The sequence below is a fragment of the Syzygium oleosum genome, unplaced genomic scaffold, assembly GCF_021117445.2.
Source record: "Syzygium oleosum isolate NSW1041296 unplaced genomic scaffold, Sole_v2.1 Sole_v2.01, whole genome shotgun sequence".
NCBI lineage: Eukaryota > Viridiplantae > Streptophyta > Magnoliopsida > Myrtales > Myrtaceae > Syzygium > Syzygium oleosum.
The window spans coordinates 3646099-3670009 of NW_026607485.1; positions in this window are offsets into that span (position 1 = coordinate 3646099).

Here is a 23911-nt window from a genome sequence, read left to right on the forward strand (position 1 = left end):
CGTGCTAAACTGTAACTTCGTTCCTAATGCTGCATGAAAACTTTTCCAAAAGGCGGCAGTAAATTTAGGATCCCGGTCTGAAGTGATTGTCACTGGCACTCCGTGCAGACGGACTATTTGTCGCACGTAAATCTCGGCATACCTTTCCAAGGCGAAGTCCTTTCGTACAGGTAGAAAATGCGCTGACTTTGTCAATCGGTCGACTACCACCCAAATCGAATCATGACCCCTTTGACTTCTCGGTAATCCCATTACAAAGTCCATCGTGATGTGTTTCCATTTCCACTTGGGAATTTCCTATGGCTGCAACATTCCACCCGGCTTACAATGTTGTGCCTTCACTTGCTGACATGTTAAACACTTGGCCACGTGCTTGGCTACGTCCACTTTCATGCCGTTCCACCAATAATGCTGTCGCAAGTTCTGATACATTTTCGTACTACCCGGGTGACTACTATAATTGCTACGGTGTGCTTCAGACAAAATCTCTTCCTTCAGTTCTGTATTATTGGGTACACATAACCGTCCACGGAACTTTAGAATTCCATCCTCGGATACCTGAAAATCCAATTTCCTTTTTGTGGCATCCATACTCAAAATCTTCTGAGTCTCCGGGTCCGTCGATTGTAAAGCCTTAATCTTAGTCTGTATTTCTGGTTCAATCCTCAACGCTGCAAGTAGACTTGAGACATGATTCACTTCAAACTTAAATTCCGAATCCCGAACTCCCTCCAACAGAGTCCACTCCTTGACCATCATATGCGCGATGCTCGATTTCCGACTCAGTGCATCCGCTACCTTATTAGCTTTTCCAGGGTGATACATAATCTCGCAGTCGTAATCCTTAAGGAGTTCCATCCAACGGCGCTGTCTCATATTTAATTCCTTTTGGGAGAACAAGTACCTTAAACTTTGATGGTCCGTATAAATCTGAAATTTCTCCCCACACAAGTAGTGTTTCCAAATCTTAAGAGCGAAAATAATCGCGGCCAATTCCAAGTCATGCGTCGGATAGTTCTGCTCGTGTGGCCTCAACTGTCGCGATGCGTATGCCACTACTTTCCCGTGTTGCATTAGCACGCATCCCAATCCTCTTAACGACGCGTCATTGTAAATCTCATATCCTCCCGGGCCTGACGGGATCGTTAACACTGGCGCGGTCGTCAATCTCTGTTTTAATTCTTGGAAGCTCCTTTCGCACTTATCCGTCCATTCAAACCTCATCTCCTTCTTTAGTAACCGCATCAACGGCGTCACTAATGCCGAAAACTTCTCCACGAAGCGTCTATAATAACCTGCTAGTCCGAGGAAGCTCCGAACCTCGGTTACTGTTGTCGGTCTCGGCCAATTCGTGACGGCTTCAATCTTTGTCGGGTCCACCGCAATTCCTTCCCCGGATATCACATGTCCTAAGAACGCCACTTGGTGAAGCCAGAATTCGCACTTACTGAACTTAGCGTAGAGTGCGTGTTCTCTTAAGGTCCGTAGAACCTCTTCCAAACGTACCTCGTGCTCGGCGGAACTCTTTGAATACACCAGAATGTCATCTATGAACACGATCACGAACTGATCTAAAAATTCCTTGAATACCCGATTCATTAAATCCATAAAGGCTGCAGGGGCGTTCGTCAGTCCAAACGGCATCACCGTAAACTCATAGTGTCCATACCTCGTCCTAAATGCCGACTTCGGCACGTCCTCCTTCTTGATCCTCAATTGGTGATAGCCAGTCCTCAGATCGATTTTTGAAAACACTGACGCCCCTTGCAACTGATCAAATAGGTCATCAATCCTTGGCAACGGGTACTTATTCTTAATGGTCACCTGGTTCAGTTGTCTGTAGTCAATGCACAATCTCAATGATCCATCCTTTTTCCTTACGAATAATACTGGCGCTCCCCATGGAGACGCACTAGGGCGAATGAAGCCTTTGTCCAACAACTCTTGCATTTGGACTTTTAATTCCTTCAATTCCGACAGTGACATCCTATAAGGCGCTTTCGAGATCGGTTCCGTCCCTGGGGCTAACTCAATCGCGAACTCCACTTCTCGATCAGGTGGCAGTCCCGGCAATTCCTGAGGAAAGACATCGGGAAAGTTGCACACCACGGCTATGTCTTCTAGTCTCGGCTCTCCAGCCGTCGAATCGATCACATTTGCCAGAAATCCTTGGCACCCTTCATCCAACAGCTTTGTTACCTCGAGCGACGAAATCCAGGGGATCGAGGTTCCTCCTCGGTTTCCCACAAACTCAAATCTAGGATGTCCAGCTGGATTAAACTGGATCACCCTGCTACTACAGTCCATAACAGCTCTCTGTTTGACTAGCCAGTCCATACCGACAATCACATCGAAGTCATGCATACATAATACCGCCAAATCTATCCTTCCTTCTCTACCGCCAATCACTGTTTTACAATCGGGACACCCAAACGTAATCAGCACTTTATCATTCAGCGGAGTAGTCACACACAAAGATAACATCAAGCAATTTTGGCTCAATCCCGTATAATTCAACGAACCGCTCGATATAAATGAATGCGACGCCCGGATCAAACAAGGCATAAGCAGCATGATCACAGAGAGAGACCGTACCTGTGACCACGTCAGGCGCGTCCTGAGCCTCCCTCCTTGCCATTGCATATACCCGTCCTTAGGCCGGCGGCCGATTCTGATTGGCCGGCTGGATAACTCTAATTTGATTTCCATTCCGGGGCGGCGGCGGCGGCAGAAGTGCAGGTGACCCGGCCTGCTTGTTGTTTGGACATTCTCTCATCTGGTGGCCCCTTCCACCACATGTAAAACATGCTCCGCCCCTATTTGGGCAAGGTCCATTCCCGTGTTTTCCACCACACAACCTACACGGGGCATTCTGGTAACGGTTTGGCTTCCCGATATTCCTCCGAGCGGGTGGAACGAAGCGACTATTTCCCGTCATAGGTCCTTTCCCCAGTTGACGGTTGTCCCTAGCCGGGGCATACCGCGATCCAGAAGCGGCAGCTCGATCCGTTTGATCTCGCTCAATTGCCTGAGCCCTTTCATATATCTCATTGTAGCCTTTCAAGTTCAACGAGATCATCTGACTGCGAAGGTCCGGCTTCAGCCCATCCCGGAACCTCCTAGCTTTGTCCATTGGGTCCTCCACCATCCTGGGGGCAAATTTGGACAGTCTTGCGAACTCGGCCTCATACTGATCTACCGATCTCTGACCTTGGCGGAGCCCCATAAATTCAGCCAATTTCTATTCTCGGGCACTTTCCGAGAAATACTTGCCGTTGAAGGTCTCAGTGAAGACAATCCAATTCGGGGCAATACCAGCGGGGAATACTTGACCTCTGGTGGCCCTCCACCAATCACTTGCATTATTCTGAAGCTGATAGACTGCTAGCGTCACTTTCTCTTCCTCAGTACACCCCAGCACCTCAAAAGCTTTCTCTAGCTCTTCTACCCATCTTGGTGCAGCCTCGGGGTCGCCTCTCCCATCAAACTTCGGGAGTTTCAACCTCAGAAATTGCTCAACTAGCTTGGACATCGGCCTGGTCGCATTTACTCGCACTATACCCGGATTTTCACTAATCACATTATTCCCCTGATTTCCATTATTCCCTATGATCTCACCGGCAATGCAGATAGAATGGCGGCCGCGCTCCTTTCTCCCGTCCTGTCTACCCGATAATAATCCCGCTTCCTCAAGTACCCTCCACACTTCATCCAACTGGGATCCCCCACAACCCGGCTTGCGGGGCTATACGACCTCGACCTCGACCTCTACCTCGACCTCTACCTCGACCTCGACCGCTCATCTTACCGGTCCTCACAAGGCTCACCTGCTAAATTCCACGCAGGAATTAGAGACCTAGGCCAACTATACCAGTCTAAACCCTAGGCAGTGCATCACAACACATTTCATTAAGCAGGCAGCCAACCACAACAACACCCAATCACAACCAACAGAGTTCGTGCACTTACCTCAAGTCCTGACGCACCTGCACCTCACATAATATTGCATAAAAACCACTCAGCAATCACAATCATACAGTCTGGGATACGCATGACACACAAGACTCCCTAACTGACTACCCCAAAGTCATCGCTCCTTATCACTCCAGGTTTCGACCACTTGGATCGAGCTGACCTTGCTCTGATACCAAATCAACAGGGATGTCACGCCCCGCACCCTACGAGCGCGCGGTCATCCCTCGATGGTCGATCATTGAACGCGACGCCCCAGACGCGTCGCCGACCCAAACGAAACACCCAACAATAAAGGCAAGCAGGCGAAACTAATTAACCTGCATAATAAACAATGACAAAGGGATAGTACGAAACAATAATTGCATACCATCATAAAGTAGTCACTATACAAAACGATAACTCGGGCTACCAATTTAGAACCACAGTTTTCAAAAGGGGGCGGTGGTTGACAAGCTTATCTCCTCTACAAAGGGGTACTCAAAAGACAGGGTAAATGATCTATTCTTCAATCCCTGTGGTGCTCTGGCGGCGTCTCCGAATCGATTACGATCGCGGATCTGAAATGGTTATATAATAACCGTAAGAACGAGTCTCAATAAGCAACCCCCTAAACCCCACGTAGGCCAATGCGTACCCAGACAAGTCAGACATGCAATCTACCCCATAACATATAAAAATTCGCATCATTGTACTTACCTCGCCATCAAGTCCATGCCAACTCTACACGTTAGTCGTCACGTGATAAGGCAATAATAGTAATTAAATAACACATCACAAATCGCTCAAACACCAACCATGCTTTCACTCAATCACTCCAACTAATTCAACTAGTCAATTCAATCACACTCAATTCGCATGCGTAGCCGAGCAACTTTCTCACGACCTCCCAGGTCCTTTCACACGGCCCGCGTCAACACGCCTCAGGCCAGCCCTCAGATCAAGCCGGGCTCAGTCCCGCGTAACCACGCCTCAGGACATTTCTCTCGACCCGCGTAACCACGCCTCAGGTCATTACTTGCCTTTCTAGCCACACCCGCGTAACCACGCCTCAGGTTGGCAGCCCTCAGATCAAGCCGGGCTCAGTCCCGCGTAACCACGCCTCAGGACATTTCTCTCGACCCGCGTAACCACGCCTCAGGTCATTACTTGCCTTTCTAGCCACACCCGCATAACCACGCCTCAGGTTGGCAGCCCTCAGATCAAGCCGGGCTCAGTCCCGCGTAACCACGCCTCAAGCCGGGCTCAGTCCCGCGTAACCACGCCTCAGGACATTTCTCTCGACCCGCGTAACCACGCCTCAGGTCATTACTTGCCTTTCTAGCCACACCCGCGTAACCACGCCTCGGGTTGGCAGCCTCGATCAAGCCGGGCTCGGCCCCGTGTAACCACGCCTCAGACATTTCTCTCATGCACATGCACCACCACACAATCCGTCATCTAACACGTCGTACATTTCACAATCAAATTACCAAGCTCACACCAATGTCAATCTGACACACTAAAACAACCAATTTAATTCACACTCCCCACATCAGTCCACCGATCCGACATTCATGTCGGCACCTTCAAATAATCCAATTCACCTACAAGCGCCACGACAATTCAGTCAGGCATATTTATCTCAGTCAATCACTAAATCAGCCGCACAATTATCGCCACAATAATTCACCAATTAAGCACAATCAGTCTAATTAGCCCACGCCTAATTAAAGTCCTAAGCCGGTACTAAATTTCACCCTAAACAAGTCTAAAAATATCCAAAGCACTAGGTAGGGTTTAAGAAGTCACTTACCTAAGTTTGGCCCGGGAAAAGTCGGCTCGGGCCTAAAATGGCCCGGGTGAACAGTGCCGAACTAGGCGCGGGCCAACGGGCGCGGTGGCCGGCCAACGCGGCACAATGGCCGGACGGGCGCGCTCGGCGCGCGGGCGCGGTGGCCGAACGGCGTGCCGGTGGCGCACGGCAAGCTGGACGGGCGAGGTGCTCGGGCTAACGGGCAAGGCGCCGGGCCACGGCCGGGCGAGCGGGCGCGCGACCTGGTCGCGTCGGCAACGGGCCGGCCACGGCCCGGGCCGGGCTGGCCGGGGCGGCACCGGCGGCGAGCCGAAGGGGAAAGGTCACTGGGGTGGAGGGCGAGGGAGAGAGAGAGAGAGAGAGAGAGAGAGAGAGAGAGAGAGAGAGAGATCGGGGCGAGGGGGAGAGGGCGAACCCGCGGCACGCGGCAGCTAGCGCGGCACCGGCGACGCGAGGCCGGCCGGTGAGCGGGCCGAGCAGAAGACCGGCGAGCTACGGGCTTGCGGTCGCGAGCCGGGCCGGGCCGGGGCGACTGCGGCGACGACTGGCTTGGCGGGCCGGGGCGACGGCGACCCGCGGCAACGGCGGCGAGCCTGGACGGCAGAGGCGAGCCGAATAGCTGCCAGCGGCGACGACGGGGACAGTTGGGCACGCGGCGGTCACGGGGGCGAGCTCACGCTTGTGCGAACAGGGGGAGGGGAGAGGACAGCTGGTTGGGGGCGGCGGCTGACGGACGGCGCGGCGGCAGTCGAGCTGGCTGGCGACGGTGGCGGCGCTCGGCGGTCAGGCGGGCTCGGGCTACGTCGGATGGGCGAGCAGAAGCCGGGACGAAGCAGAACCAGACGCGGCGGAGAAGGAAGAGGAAGAAGAAGAAAAGAGAAGAAGGAAGAGAGAAGGGAGGAGAGAGAAGAGAGAGAAAGTTTGTATGGGGGGAAGGGGAAAGAGACGTGCGCGCAGGGGGGGAGGGGACACGGCGTGCAGAGGAGAGAGAGAGAGAAAGCCCAAAAAGTCAAACGCAATAATCGCGATCCAACGGACACGGTTCAAACTCAAAAACGATCTAACGGTCCCCAATAATCCTAATTAATAATATAGGAAAAAGGACCAAAATAAAATAAGTCAAAACACACCATGAGGGAGGTCTATCAGTCCAAATCCGTACCCGATCAAAAATCCATTTTTCACATACTCCGGGTAATACCGACGCTGGCCACAATAATATCGACACCGTCCAATTAAATTCGTCCCGGAACTCCGAGAAATTCGACACCAAAGTTTGGGCTCTAAATAACGGTCAAATTCGATCGAGTGCGATTCTAGCGAAATCTCTAATTTTAAAAATAATAAAAACCCAGGAGTGATCAGTTCCGGGTGAGATTTTATTATAAGCGCACTGACGAATTATACGTTTTATAAATCCCAAAAATGGGCCAAAATTCGGAATGTCACAGTCAATCTTCCGCACAATCGCGAATCATATCTTGGGCAGGAGATCGGATTGACGATTTTCCGTGCGATCGCGAATCATATCTCGAGCGGGAGATCGGATTGGCGATCATAACACATTATGAATTTAGGAAATAATTCCTAATTTAAAGTTTATCCTGGAATTTTCATGGATATGGTAATGTTATTCAAAGGTCAAAACAAGATTGCGATTTCACCCATTAGGCAACAAAATATATGAAAATCGAATTAATGAAAATTCTTACTTAATTTGCAATATCACTTGGCTAGCGTTTCCAAATTTGGATGGAGACGGATGACAAACCAACGGTGGTGCTCGTGGTGGACTCGGCCGGCAGTGGTGGCCAATCGAGTGGGATCGTCGACTAGGAACTAACACGAGAGGGAATCACAGATGGGGATGAGACCGCACACAGCGACAATCACTTGCTTTACTCAATCTCCACTTCCTGTTTGCTCTTCAAGACTTTACCGCCACATTGCTTCTTTTGTATATTCTCTACGTGTACGTGTTGGAAATTGTTGGGACCGCCTAGAAACATGAAATTCGTGGCTGAGCAACAAGGACACCGCTCGCCATTGGATCGTCAGTGGGAATTCGCTGGAGCTCGCCTGCTTTGCCAAGCACCGCCTAAAACTCGCTAGTCTGCAGTAGACAAGTGCTGTGACGTTGCTTGGAGGATATGTCCGGGCAAGGACAGTGACGAGGAACAGTGGTTGCACAAGTAAGGGACTCGAACAGCGCGTGGATGCTACACAACGCCTCTTCAGACTAAGTTTCTGGATCTAAACGTCGCCGCTGCAGGGAAGCTGTTCACTGTAGTAAAAAGAAAAGCGACGACTACCAAGTGAAAAGAAAAAAGATTCTTTCGTGATCTAAACTCTCTTCTTTTCAATTGTATGTGTCGGCCTCTCCACTTCAAGGGATCGTGATGGTGAAGGTCTGAAGGCGTGAATTTCGTGAGAAGAAGATCCCTGCCCGTGAACCTCTTCAGTTGTTCTTCACCACTCAGCGCCTCTCTCACTCCTTGGATGTATAGCCGTGTATTCTATATGTAGCCCTGTGCTTTCAATTGTGTGGCCTCCTCTGAATTCTATGTGAAGCCCCCTTTTTATATGTAAAACATGGGGTCCTCAAGGAAAGAACGGGATCGGCTTCCAATTGCGCATGCATTGAAATATATATTTTTTATTCCTTTCCTTCTTTTGTTATTTCTCAAGAATCCATATCTTCTGACCAATCCTTTCTTTCCTTTCTTTAATCCCTTTGTCCGCAAGTTTGTATCCACCAGCTTGAGTGAATCCTCTTTCCTTAATTCTTGCTCCGATAACGCTCTACTTTCGAATTGTTTCTTGATCAAATTTTGCAGGCAATCCACAAAAATCAATTTTGCCTTCTTTCTCTATATTCGTTCTTTCAAATAACCGTGTGACCAAAAGATTTTCATGATATCTTCTCAATATCCCCTAATCCGACGTATCACATGCGCAATGCACATGTCAATCTTGACCACTTTAGGGAATAACAGATTGGGTTGAATCCTTAATTCGCACGGGCTTGATCCAATTTATTCCACTAAATTCAGAACCTCTGTACTTGAGTTCATTAACTCCAGTTCAATTAAATTATGTTAAATCCATCCGCCACTAGTCCGATGCAAATGCAACTATATGAGCCTAAATACTAATTCAAATGCTCCTAATCTATATGCAATTTAACTAATTTTTTTGTCTAGGGACTAGGATCGATCCCTAATTTTTTATGAACGAACGACTAACTGGATCACCAAAATTTAGGTATCAACATGCATGTTTGAGACTGAGAAGTGACAATATGCAATTGCTCCTTTTAATATATAACCATAAATTAAATGTGGATAGATGTATACCATGTTATTTGTGTGGCTTTCGGTAATAAAGTGGTCCAAAAAATTTATTGTAAACTGGGAATATTCATAGATTTTAATGCGCTTATATTTATTTAAAGGGTTAATACCATAAAAAATCCCAAACTAGTACACTTGTGAAAATTTTACTCCGAACTAATTTTTTTTTTTACCACCAAAAATCCCAAACTGGTACACCTGTGATAAATTTACCCCGAACTAATTTTTTGACCATCAAAAACCTTAAACTTGTACATCTGTGATAATTTTGTCCTAAACTAATTTTTTGACCATCAAAAATTCCAAACTGGTACAATTATGACAAATTTACCCAAAACTAATTTTTTGACCACCAAAAACCCCAAATTGGTACACTTGTGACAAATTTACCCTCCATTAAATTGGATTTATATCACGAAAAATCAAAAATTCGTAAATTGTGACGAATAGAGGGGTAAAACCCCAAACTGATATACCCGTCAACTACCACGTGTCATCAAACTCAGCAATTTGACAGTAAAGTTTAACGGAAACTGAAAGAGGTAAATTTGTCACAGATATACCAGTTTAAGGTTTTTGGTGGTCAAAAAATTAGTTCGGAGTAAAATTATCACAGGTGTACCAGTTTTGGGTTTTTTATTGAAAAAAAATTAGTTCGGGGTAAAATTGTCACATGTGTACCAGTTTGGGGTTTTTCGTGGTCAAAAAATTAGTTTTGAGTAAATTTATCACATGTGTACCAGTTTGAGGTTTTTAGTGGTATTAACCTTTATTTAAATTCACATAGAGATATGGTGGATTGATAAACTGAGTAGGTTTGTTATACTTAGAGATATGATAGTAAATAGACTAGGAAATTCCGCTAACACACGTTTGATATTGTTCTTGCAAGCATAATGATCTAATATTCATATTTAGTGGTTATGGTGTGGTCGAATGCTCTAATATATTTATTTGATTGATTAATTGCCTTTAGTCCCAAAATTTTGTTTCTAAGATTGTCAATTTTCATTTATTCTTAATTCTATTTTGATATGTTAGATAAATTTTAGAATTAGTCTATTTTTAATATTTAATTGGTTTATTAATCATCAATCTCTATGGGACGATATTCTTCTCATCATTATATTACTTGTTCGACACATTCGTTGACACGTTCATTTGCATTTAGAATTTTACGAATAAGCAACACCAGCTTGAGCGGGATTTTCGTTTCCCTAATTCTGTCTATTCTGATTGTTCTGCCAATTTTCATTCCCTTGATTTTGCTAATTTAGATTATTTTCTCTTTGATTCTTTGCCTTCAGTTTCAAACAATTTATCTTGATATGTCCCTTCGACTTAAGTTAGATCCTTATGCTTCAATTTTGATATACTCTTGCTACCATTGCTTCTCTTAACATACCTTCCTCAAGCAATTAAACTAGCACCATGATTATTTTTTTTTATTTTTTTTGATAACCCAGGAACCCCCCGCACGGCCGACAGCCGGAGGGGTAAACCTGGGGTGACGCTAGCGCAGGACCCACCACCACGGCGCCACACTTAAGAATCCCTAACGACTACGCTGGGGTTCGAACTCCGATCCCTTCGTGGGGGGACAAGAGCGCAAGCCAACGCAGCCGCTGCGGGCGGTGGTAGCACCATGATTATTAGTGCCTTCAAAAGTCAATTATTTATATAGTTTATGCTTATTTAGAAGACTAGTATTGACATCTTAATGATCAATAATTTATCTACTAACAATCACGGTCTCTTTAAAATTCTTATAAGAGAGAGGTAGTGAAACTAACAATAAAAGAACTTGATCCTCATCTTCGATCTATAACATCAATACTTCTTAATTCACAGATAATTGCATTGAACTTAGAAATATGAGACTTGAGAGAAGTACCTTCAGCCATACGAAGAGTGAAGAGCCGTTGCTTGAGCCTCAACCGATTGGTGAGGGATTTTGTCAAAAAAATACTCTCCAATTTCGTCCATAACCCGAAGCTATTTTCTGATCTAGTACTTCTTATGGAATTTCATTCGTGAGACACAACTGGATATTAGAGAGAGCCTTTTCATCCAATTCATGCTAGGCTTCATCCAACATGCTTTGCGGTTTCTTCCCTTTCCTAAATAGGGTTTTCTTCAAATCCTGCTGTGTAAGAACAACCAATATACGAACCTGCCATAGGTTGAAATTGCTACTCCCATCAATCTTCAGAATATCAAATTTCGTAGTTGAACTTGAAGCCATAACTAGATGATCGAAAATCCCTAAGGCTCTAATTCCACCTTGTTATGACTGATGCAAAAACTATAATGGAATTAATACTTAGAAGAATAATGAACACACAGATTTACGTGAAAAACCCTTGTGGGAAAAATCACGAGAAAAGGAGAAGCAAAATCCACTATGAAATTCAAGGATTACAAAATGCGACTGAAAAACCTAAGACCCTTTTTGTCCTTTTTGTCTCAACTTTTTAACCTAATAGCTTGAGAAAAATAATATTTATAGTGCTCTCAAACCCTAACGTTGGCCCAAGCCCGTAAAGAATTCAAGACATACTCAACACTAAAATATCACTAAATTCTGAAAATAGTATCTAAAACAGTTCTAGATTTAAAGAAATCAAATAAAATTGCAATCTCGATTTGTCTGTGTTGCGGAAGCCAAACGATCGAACAATAAATTTGACAGAACAAGAAAATAAATCGGATACCAGATTAAAGTGGTTCGGTCATAGTGACCTATGTACACGGGGAGAGCAGTACGAAATTCCACTATAGATCAAGCGATACAAAAGATATTACAATCACACTCGAGTCACTCAAACACTCTAAGTGTTTCCCAAGCCTCAATTACACTCAATAACTCACGCAGTGTTTAGTCCCATAATTCCTCACGAAAAAATCTCTCAATCTCACGAAGGAATTATACACAAATCTTACCATAAGATTTAATTTGCTAAATCACTAGTACTTTTTCTTCAATATCACACACGAAGAAAACGCTAGGATGTAATTCCACGAAGACTCACGTCAAGCACTCGGTTCGGCGCTTCAGTTCTTCTCAGGACATGGACGGCACGAAGACCTCTTCATGTATTCATCAACAACGGCACACTGAACCAAATCCCACGATCCAATATATATATACCCAGGAAAGGAAGCATCGTGGCCATCTCAACACGGAATAGGAAACCGTGAAGTTCGGTCAACAACGTCCAAAGTTGGACTTTCCTTTTTATTTTATTTTTATTCTTTCCTCTTCTGGCCGTGAATTCCACAAGAATTAGGAAAGAATAATATTCTTTCTTTCTTCGCTGATTCCAATTTCATATCAGGAAATATCCAATTTAAAATATTCAGACCTCCACAAAAATAATTTCGAGTCGGGTTTTGTTTATCGGGCTCAAACTCGAGACATATTTTAACAATCTCCATCTTGGCTCGACCTTTGAGCCAAGTCACAATTGCTTTGATAGAATCCGAATTTTGTTACTACTCTCCCACAGCCCCAATGGGCTCAATCATCACAGACTTCTTCCATGTGACATTCCGAATTTTGGCCCATTTTTGGGATTTATAGAACGTGTAATTCGTCAGTGCGCTTATAATAGAATCTCGCCCGGGAACTGATCACTCTCGGATTCTTGTTTTTAAAATAGAGATTTTGCTAGAATCGCACTCGATCGAATTTGGCCGTTATTTAGAGCCCAAATTTTGGTGTCGAATTTCTCGGAGTTCCGGGACGAATTTAATTGGACGGTGTCGATATGATTGTGGCCAGCCTCGAGATTGCCAAAAATAGTGGAAAAGTGAAATTTTGGACCGGGTGTGGATTTAGACTAGTAGACCCCCCTCGTAGTGTGTTTTGAGTTAGTTTATTTTGGCCCTTTGTCTTATATTATTATTTGGGGTTTTTCATAGACCGTTAGATCGTTTTTTGAATTTGAATCGTGTCCGTTGGATCGCGTTCGAAGACAAAAAAAATTAACTTTTTGTTCTCTCTCCTCTCTCTCCTCTGCCTGCGCACGTCCTCCCCATCATTTCGTCCTCGTATCTCCTTCTCTCTCTCTCTCTCTCTCTCTCTCTCTCTCTCTCTCTCTCTCTCTCTCTCTCTCTCTCTCTCCTCCCCTGCGCGCCGCGAGCACCCCCTCCGCGCACGTCCCACCTCCTGCCATGCGCACATTTCCCCCCTTCCCCATGCAACCACTCTCTCTCTCTCTCTCTCCTCTTTCCTTCTTTTCCTTTTCTTTCTTCTTGTTCTTTCTTCTTCTTCTTCTTCTTCTTCTCCTTCTTCCTTCGCCCGACGGGTCCCGCTCGTGCGTCTCGCTCGCCCGACCGAACGCCGCACGACCGCCCTCCGCCTCGCTAGATGCCGCCCCACCGGCAACCGACTCTGCCGTCCTCCTCGCTCCGCCGTGTCGCCCGGGAACGCCGCCTTGACGCTGCCTCCTTCCCCTCCCGAGCGCGCGAGCTCAGCTCGTCGCCGCACCTGTCGCGGCCCGGCGTTGCCCAGCCGGCTCGTCCCGTTCCGTTCCGTTCCGCCGCTTGTGATGTCGCCAGCCAGCTCGGCCGCCGTCGCGCCGTCCCTCAGCTGCCGCCCCGACCGGCTAATCTTTCCCCCTCCTCCGCGCGAGCTGCAACTCACCGCTGCGTCTGCTACGACCGAACCCCGCCGCCCGGCCAGCTCGCCGGCCAACTCCTCAGCGCCGCCCGACGCCCGAGCGTCCCGACACCGCCGCGAGCGCCCCCAACCGTACCACTCGCCTCAGCCAACTTCCTCTCCTTCCTTTAGCTTTCCGCCATTCGCCGCCGCCGCCGCCGTCAGCTCGCCGCCCGCCGGTTCGACCAGCCGTGCCGTCGCCGCCACGAGGTCGCCGTGCCGCCTCGTCACCGCCGGTTCGCCCCCTCTCCTCGCCCCAGACCTCTTTCTCTCTCTCTCTCTCTCTCTCTCTCTCTCTCTCTCTCTCTCTCTCTCTCTCCTTCACCTCACCGCCGTGACCTCTCCCCCTTCAGCTCGCCGCCGCCGCGTCGCCGCCGCCGCCGGTCGCCGCCCGACCAGCCGGCCCGGCCCGGCCAACCAGCCCAGGCCGTGGCCAGCTCGTCGCCCACGCGACCAAGCCGCGCGCCCGTCGCCATGCTTGTGCTCGCGCCCGCGCCCGTGCCCGCGCCCACGCCGCGCCCGTTGCCCGTGCCGCGCCCGTGCCGCGCCCGCGCCCGCGCCCGTTGCTGTGCCCGCGCCCGTCGCCGCGCTCATGGCCGACCGCCGTGCCCGCGCGTGTGCCTAGTCCGCACTGTTCATCCGGGCCATTTTAGGCCCGAGCCGACTTCTCCCGGGCCAAACTTAGGTAAGTGGCTTCCTAAACCCTACCTAGTATTTTGGGTACTTTATTGACTTGTCTCGGGTTAGAACGGCTAGGGCGTGTTTTAATTTAATTATATTATGTTATATTTGTGCTATTTAAATTAGATTAAATAATATGTTTGACTCGAGTAATGGTGTGTGGCCGACTTGAACGTCGGGTTTGTGGATTGAGGTGGCGAATTGTGAATTGGACTCAGTGGTGATTATGGGTTGTTTGGTGCAATTGGCATGAAATTGATTTAATTGAGTGGCGTGTGCTTGCCTGTCGATTCTAAGCCCCGATTGATCGGAGGGCTATGGACTTGGGACGTGTTGACGGCGGTCTGTGTGAAGGCATGAATGGCCGATGTGCCAAATGGATGCGGGCTTGAGACGTGTTGACGATGGCCCGTTGAAGGCGTGTTGGACCAGGACGTATTTACGTCGGTCATTGGAATTTGAGCCCGGATTGATCGGAGGGCTGCGGACTTGGGACGTGTTGACGGCGGTCCGTGAAAGGAAAGTGTGGCTTGGGACGTGTTGACGGCGGCCACTGGAATTGATTGAATGGTATGGCTTGGGACGTGTTGACGGCGGCCATTGGAATTGATCGAATTGTGTGGCTTGTGTGCCTGTGAGACCGGACTTGAGACGTGTTGACGGTGGTCCTTGAGAGGAAAGTTGGTTGGACACGTGTGTGCGATGTGATTGATTGAATTGGCTAATTGTACGTGTGGATGCTTGGTTGGATTGGTTGATTGCGAGTGGGAGTGTGTGTGCCGGGTGATGGTGATGTGGCAGTGAACTATTCTTGCATTGTCATGTTTGGACTAATATGCAGGGTTGACACGTGGTTCTAGGCGAGGTAAGCTTATCCTGTGAAACTGGTTGTGTTGTCTGGTGACTCGCATGTTAGACTTGTCTGGGTACGCATTGGCCTACGTGGGGTATAGGGGGTTGCTTATTGAGACTCGTTCTCACAGTTATTATATAACCATTTCAGATCCGCGACCGTGAGTGATGGGAGACGCTGCAAGGGTATCTTGGAGATCGAGGACGGGTCGAGTGTCCCGTATTTTGAGTTTCCCCTTTTGTAGAGGAGTTAAGTTCGCGAACCATTGTCCCTTTTGATGAGCATTGTATGTATCTGCCAAGTGTAGGAATTATAGTTATTGTTTTGTGCTATTGTTACCCCTTGTAATTATTAATCGTCCGGGCTGTTTCTATTTGTTTCCGCGCGTGCCTAATCTCTGATATTTGGGTTGGGTCGGCGACGTGCCTGGGACGTCGCATTCAATAATCGACCATTGTGGGATGATCGCGCGCTCGTAGGGTGCGGGGCGTGACATTCCAAGTCCAAGCCTCGCTTCAACTTCGCCATAGCCGTGGACCTCATCAAAACACCAACTCCACATGCACCTTTAACTTCTCCACAAGGATTTTCTAACACAACCTCCTCAATCGCAGATAAAGCAAAACCATCATTGCATCCATATCTATTGGGAGATTAAATACGCACCTTGTCAATTTCAGCAGTTACAGCAACTGTTGGCTCAATAGGCTCCACCTTGCTATAAGCACCATCCGTGTTGATTACTTCGCTAGTACCCGCTACCTCAGGAGTTTCTAGTTGTAACTCCACCTCAAGCTGAACACCGCTCAGATCCGTATGAACACTACTATTAACACTCCTACCCAGAAGTACTGGAGACTCGTCAAATGTAACTTCTTTGCTGAAAACAGGTGAATTTAATTCTAGGCACCACAACTTATAGCCCCGCTCACCTTGTGCATAACCTAGGAACATGCACTTCATTGCCCTTCCATCGAGCTTACCATCACTAACTCGAACATAACATGGGCAATCAAATATTCTAAGAACAGAATAATCAGCAACGTTACCTGACCACACTTCTTCGGGAGTCTGACATCCAATTGCAGTCAATGGGGATCTATTCATCAGGTAGCTCGCCGTACTAAGCGCATCCGCTAGGAATTTCCTAGCCATACCAGCACTAGAGAGCATTTTATGGGCCATCTCTAGTAATGTTCTGCTCATCAACTCTGCAACATGTTGTGGTTCATTGGCACTAGTACGGTGTTTCACTATGCCTTCCTTCATGCAGAATTCGTTTAACAGCTTCGAGCAAAACTCCATGCTACTGTCAGTCCATACATGCTTGATCTTCTTACCAGTCTCCTTTTTTATCAAAGCTCTCAACTATCTGATCCTACAACAACATCAAACTTTTGCCTAAGCACAAACACCCAAGTCTTCCTCGAGTAGTCATCAACAACTATTAGCATAAACCTAGCACTCTTCCTCGAAGGAAACCGCGACAACCTGCGAATATCCAAGTGAATTAATTTTGCAATATCCATGGTTTCTCTGACAATTGCATTGAACTGCACTTTCCGCCATTGATCTAAATCACAGCACCTGCATACATTCAGTTCGTTAGCCATATAACCACATAGCAAATTTCTTTCACTTAGAACCTTCAAGCTTCTCTCGGTAATGTACCCCAAACACATATGTCACAATTCAGACTCTCAAACAGATGCATCTTACGTCTCCGCAACGAATTCCGTCACTGTCTCACCTTGAAGCTCATACAGGCCACTATGCTTGATTCCTTTCATTATCACTAAGACACCTCGAATAACTTTCAGAAGTCCACATTCTGAACAATACCGACACCCAACTGAATCCAGGGCACTCAAGGAAATCAAATTTTTCTTCAACTCTGGAACATGACTCACTCCAGTCAATGTCCTCATGATACCATTATGCATTCTGATTCTAACATCACTAACACCTACAACATCGCACTCAGCGTTGTTACCGAACTGCACTTTATTATTATCTATGCACTGATAAGTAGTAAACCAGTTCCTGTTTGGTGTAGCGTGAAAAGAACAACTAGAATCCATAATCCATTCACCAAATGACGAATCATCAATGATAGACAAGACATAATCAGCATTATCCGAATTACTGTCTGTTATAGCAGCAACATCATCCGTAGACTCAACTCTAATTCCCTTACCCTTGTCGTTTTTCAGCTTAAGGCAATCCCTTCTAATATGCCTTTTCTTGCCACAGCTCCAACAGACAATACCACCAGTCCTAGACTGACTTCGTCTATTCGAGTTCATACTACTCCTGCTAATACGTGTACCAGTTCTTTCTCTATTTTTCACCTACTAAAGCAGCAGATACATGTTCGCCGGATTTTCTTCTACGGATGTCTTCACTCAGAATTAAATCTCGAACACCATCAAACGTCAAACTCGTTGACCTAGAGGAATTACTAACAGAAGTAACAGTAGTATTCCAACTATCCGGCAATGATGATAATAGAATCGAAGCACGTACCTCATCTTCAAAGTCAATCTCAACTGAACTCAATTGACTAATGATCACATTAAATTAATTAATATGATCAGCAACTGATGCACCTTCGCTCATCTTCAAATTAAACAGACGTCGCATCAAATAGTCCTTGTTGATCGTAGATGGTTTCTCGTACATGTCCGACAGTGCTTTCATCAAACCCGCAGTGGTCTTCTCATTCACGATGTTAAACGCGACGTTACGTGCCAACGTCAGCCGAATAACACCCAACGCTCGTATATCTAGCAATTCCCAATCAGCTTGCTTTATCGTCTCTAGCTTCTCCCTAAATAGGGGCAAGTGTAGTTTCATCTGATATAGATTATCCTTAATCTGCATCTTCCAGAAACCAAAGTCCTTCCCATCAAATTTGTCGATTTTCACTTTTCCTTCTTCTATCGCCATCGATTCGCTTCAACTCAGCCAAGCCAGGCTCTGATACCAATTGTTGCGGAAGCCAAGCGATCGAACAATAAATTTGACAGAATAAGAAAATAAATCGGACACCAGATTTACGTGGTTCGGTCGTAGTGACCTACGTCCACGGGGAGAGCAGCATGAAATTTCACTATAAATCAAGCGATACAAAGGAGATTACAACCACACTTGAGTCACTCAAATACTCTAAGTGTTTCCCAAGACCCAATTACACCCAATAACTCACGCAGTGTTTAGCCCCACAATTCCTCGCGAAATAATCTCTCAATCTCACGAAGGAATTATACACAAATCTTACCACAAGATTTAATATGCTAAATCACTCGTACTTTTTCTTCAATATCACGCACGAAGAAAACGCCAGGATGTAATTCCACGAAGACTCATGTCAAGCACTCGGTTCGGCGCTTCAGTTCTTCTCTGGACATGGACGGCACGAAGACCTCTTCATGTATTCATCAACAACGGCACACTAAACCAAATCCCACAATCCAATATATATACACCCAGGAAAGGAAGCACCGTGGCCATCTCAACACGGAATAGGAAACCGTGAAGTTCGGTCAACAACGTCCAAAGTTGGACTTTCCTTTTTATTTTATTTTTATTCTTTCCTCTTCTGGCCGTGAATTCCACAAGAATTAGGAAAGAATAATATTCTTTCTTTCTTCGCTGATTCTAATTTCATATCAGGAAATATCCAATTTAAAATATTCAGACCTCCACACAAATAATTTCGAGTCGGGTTTTGTTTATCGGGCTCAAACTTGAGACATATTTTAACAGTCTGTGACCTGTAAAAGAACAATGCATAGTCGGGACCAAAATTAATCTTGGAAACACCATGGACTAACATTGTAATTTCCTAAATTTTTCTATCCACTGAGAAGTAAACTTGTATAATGTGAGTTCGTCAAGAGTCGACTCTACAAGGAGCGGAGCACGCCGTGGAAAAAGCTATGGGGACTGATTTGCCCTTTTAGAGTTGGCGCATATAGCAAAGGGGAGACACTATTTCATTATTTGGCAAAATATTATATGGGAAGACACTATTTCCACCTGTTCATTTTAAGACTATTCGTTGTGATCTACACTCGACAACATTACTTTCTATAATTGTCTCATGCCTACGGCATTGATATTTTGAAACTTCATAGCGCAATTAAGGTGTGAAATTTTGAAAAGAGAGGCAAACCCTCTCAAGCTCGAAGTGCAAATGAGCGAGTCTAGGCATGGGCCTCCCTTCTTGATCTGAGCCTGTCTAGACCCAGCCAAATTTTATATGTATAAATTTATATTTACTTAATCATGACCGATCTTGGGCAAGGATTTCTAGGCTCAACTTGCCCATTGATCTTCTGCTACTTAAAATTAGATCATGCAAACATTGGTGAGGTCAGTGATGGATTTTCACTCGCTTTCTCAAAATTCAACGAAAGAATTCCCCTTCTTAATTTTTTATTAGCTATTTTTCCTTTTTTGTGTCCAACGAGCTCGGTGAGTTCGATTATTAAAAATTAAATGAGCAGAAGAAAACAATTTGAGAACAAAAGGACCCAGTTTTGGTACACATTCGAGTTGATAAATCCATACAGCATGTCCACAGAACAAGAAAATTCTTACCTTAGGAGAGAATAGGCGAATGGTCTTAGACCTCATTCACGCTTAGTCCGAGTACCTTTCGGAGATTCTCACATCCCTTTCTACGAGTCGCGGATATTACACTATAAATGAGGAGAAGGTTTTACAACCGCACTTTCATTCACTCACGGAACGATTTCTAGATGGGGCTGGACGGAGTGGAAAGATGCGAAGGCTGGACTAAACTAGTTCGTTTGGACCAACATCTAGACATACGCAGACAATTCACCAAAACATGCACGAAGAGCGACGACTCAGTCCATTTTGATGAGAAAGTTTCACGAGGACCAGCCCCGTCGTTGCCTCTTTAAATAGTCTCAACAAGGAGAATTGCCAAAAAATAATAGGAAGGACAAATTACAAAAGAAAAGGACTTAGTTCAAAAAAATTCATCATGACCGTTCAAGAACTGCCGCATAAGGTCTCTCGAAATGTTCGTGCCAAAAAGAAACATCGGTTGAAATATCCTACTCATTTGGAGTACAACCCTAAGTCAGTTTTGTCTTCACCAACCAAAGAAAACGTCAAAATACAAAAACTGTATACTTATGACTTGGTAAGTCAGACAGACCGTCGATGTAATCATGACATTATACAAGGGGAAGAAAACGAGTGTTACATTTCCATATCACGTGAACAAACAAGGGACTTTAAAGAAGAAATGAATGCTCATCTCTTTGATAATGTTGAAAATATGTCTGTCTTGAGTTTGAGCATGAAGAGAAAATTTTTCTAATTCAAGTAAATTTTCTTTGAAGAGGTTTCTTATTTTGGATCCAATTCTTGCCTATATAGAAGAAGTAGATGTTCTTTGAGAAGGGTATCTAAGAGGCGATTTCTTGTGACTTACACCTTGAAGCAATAGAGAGTTGAAGCGACTTAAATCTTGCGAGTAAGATTTGTGAATTCGTTTGTGAGATTGAGAGATTAATTCATGAGAAGTTGTGAGGTTAAACTGTCTGAGTTATTAGGTGTAATTGAGGGCTGGGAAACACTGAGAGTGTTTGAGTGACTTAAGTATAGTTGTAATCTCTGCTGTATTACTTAATCTATAGTGGAATTCTTTGTTGCTCTCACCATGGACGTAGGTCATATCAAGCGAACCATTTTTCTTGTTTTGTCTATTTTATTATTCAATCGCTTGCTTCTGCAATAGATCATCGTTCGTAAAATTAATCAAATAGACATATCTATTGCAACGCCTGTATTATATCTTGTGCAATTTTAATAAAATAATACAAAAAGGTGAGCCATTGAAGGGCATTCTAGCTAGGGGTTCTACTTAATCTAATTAATCAATGTCTCAACCTTACACTAACACTTTGCCCCTCTCAACTTTCAACCGTCTTGACTCGCTCACCACAGCCCAAGACGGTTGTGACCGTATTTACATCTCCCTCCAAAACATTCAAGAACATTACCGACCATGCCACTCGATCATAGCCCATCCACCACTGCCTTGGTGCTACTAGGCAGCCACTCTCCCTTTCTCGGGCTATTGGATTCGAGCCAGATGAGCATGGATTCGTTGGGCGTCATGCCGATGGTGGCAGGCGACCGTGCCCTGAGCCGGTGAAAGAACAGGATCAACATATTTTCCGTCCACTCCTCCAGTCCAGTCAGGCCTAATCAAACTGCCCCTAGAATCTTGGGGATGGCCTCCTCTTGCACATCGATGGAGACTCGGTCCCCAAAGATGGTTGGGAACGTCTCTTTTATGGAGTTTATGGTTTCCTGTATGATGGGGTCAAAATCCACAGGGCTGAAGACGATGGAGTCGTCAACGTGATTTTGAGCAGCTCCTTGTACACTAGCAAAGTCGTGGATGATCGTCTATGGTCGAGGCCGTGGTCGACATTGGACGGTCATTTAATCATGAATACCCTAATTGTTAAATGTTCATTTGAAAATTTACGGGAGTTTGTATATTACGAAGATTTCTCTTGTATTATGATTTAGATAAACTGCATGTTATTAAGTTGTATTGTTGAGAATCCGTTCTAATGAAGGGTAGTCATGAAAGGAATCATGTAGTGGATTAGCAGATATTGCCAAATGGACGGCAATACTCCGAGCAGATTAGGTGACAACAGGGAGAAAAAGAAATAAGAAGGACCCAAATGACATCAAATGTCACACACCACTCATCTGGGTTGGGGTTGTACTGTGTACACGTCGTGTGGTCACATGTCAGCTTCAACAAATCTATTTCTAATAAACGAAAGCCCAAGTTATATGAATAAAAATTACATAAATGGTTCATAAACTTTGATCGAATGTGCAACGATGTTCCCGAACTTTTAATTTGTTCAATATGATCCTTGATTTATTAGTAGATATTCGATTTAGTCCCTAGACAATATGAAAATGTCCAATGCCATTCTTTTATTAATTCATATTAACGAAATTTGCTGATGTGGCCTCCAATCCATTAAGTTCGAATAGTGGACAAAAAAGTTACACTTGGATTATCAACGTAAGATATTCATCTCAAATCGGGATATTATAATTTACGTCATCAAATAATGATTGACACGTTAACGCCCTAATTTTTTTTCCTTTTCAAAAATAAATGGATAAAAAGATAGACGTGTTAACTCATCCATTTTTTTAAAAGCCAACTCAGCATATTATAATCCATGTCATCAAATAACGTTCAATTTATCGTTTGAGTAAACGAGACAACTATAATGAACATTTACCGAGCGTTTAAGGACCATTTTAAACAAATAAAAAATCCAAGGACCACATTATATATTAAGCCAAAATTCAAGGACTATTTAAGTCATTTTTTCTTCTATGAAGAGCCAATTATTAGGTTAGCTTATTGTGCACAAAGTACGAAGTGTCAGATGAACAATGTGCACCCTAGTACTGCTTGCAGTGTGTACATTACAGGTATTTCTCTTTTAGGAGTTAAAATTACTTTTAATCCTTTTAAAAGAGGGCATATGTTTACACCAAAAAGTGAACAAAATCGTCGATATGGATAGGCACGTGACTAGAGAATGGAGTATTATTGAATACATGACCTATTGTCGACGGCCACAAGGATCTTTATCAATATTAGCGCACATTGATGACCATTACTGATCAATTTTCGATATACAACGATGGATGGTTAACGATAGTTGACAATAATAGTAAGGGAAACCGACTACCAGTTAAGGCATCAAGAGGAAGTTGGATGCATAGAGGGTATCAAGGGGCTATCACATATTTTAAATCATTGGAGAATCAACCAATGAAGGTCATGGAGCAACTAGCATGTGATTTTAAATGAACAACCACTTGGAAACAAGATAATAGCATTATGAGAATATGGGTACAAAACTTTTGAAGATGGATAAACATGGCTACAACCACTGAAGAACTGCTCAAAAACAGTTATGGCACAACTACTATAAATATCACTGTTCGTCTACTGAAAAGTGACCAAGTCATCGACATGGATAGGCACGTGACTAGAGCATGAAATATTATTAAGTATGTGACATAGTGTCGATGACCACGAGGATCTTTATCAATATTAGCGTACATCGGTGACCACTACTGATCAGTTATCGATATACAATGACGGATGGTTAACGATAGTCGACAAGGGTAGTAAGGATGATAGACTACCAGTTAAGGCATCAAGAGGAAGTTAGATGCATAGAGGGTATCAAGGAGCTCTCACGGATTTGAAATCACTGGAGAATCAAGCAATAAAGGTCGTGATGCAACTAGCATGCGATTTTAAAGGAATAACCGCTTGGAAACAAGATCATGGCATGATGAGAATATGGGTACAAAACTTTCGGAGTTGGAGGAACATGGCTACAATTGCTAAAGAACTGCTCAAAGACGGTTATGGCACAACCACTATAAATACCACCGTTCGTCTATTGGAAAGTCCCCGCACAAACAAAAAAATCTATTATCTTTCAATTAATTTTGCTTTTCTGTGTTGCACTTTTTTATTTTCAAAC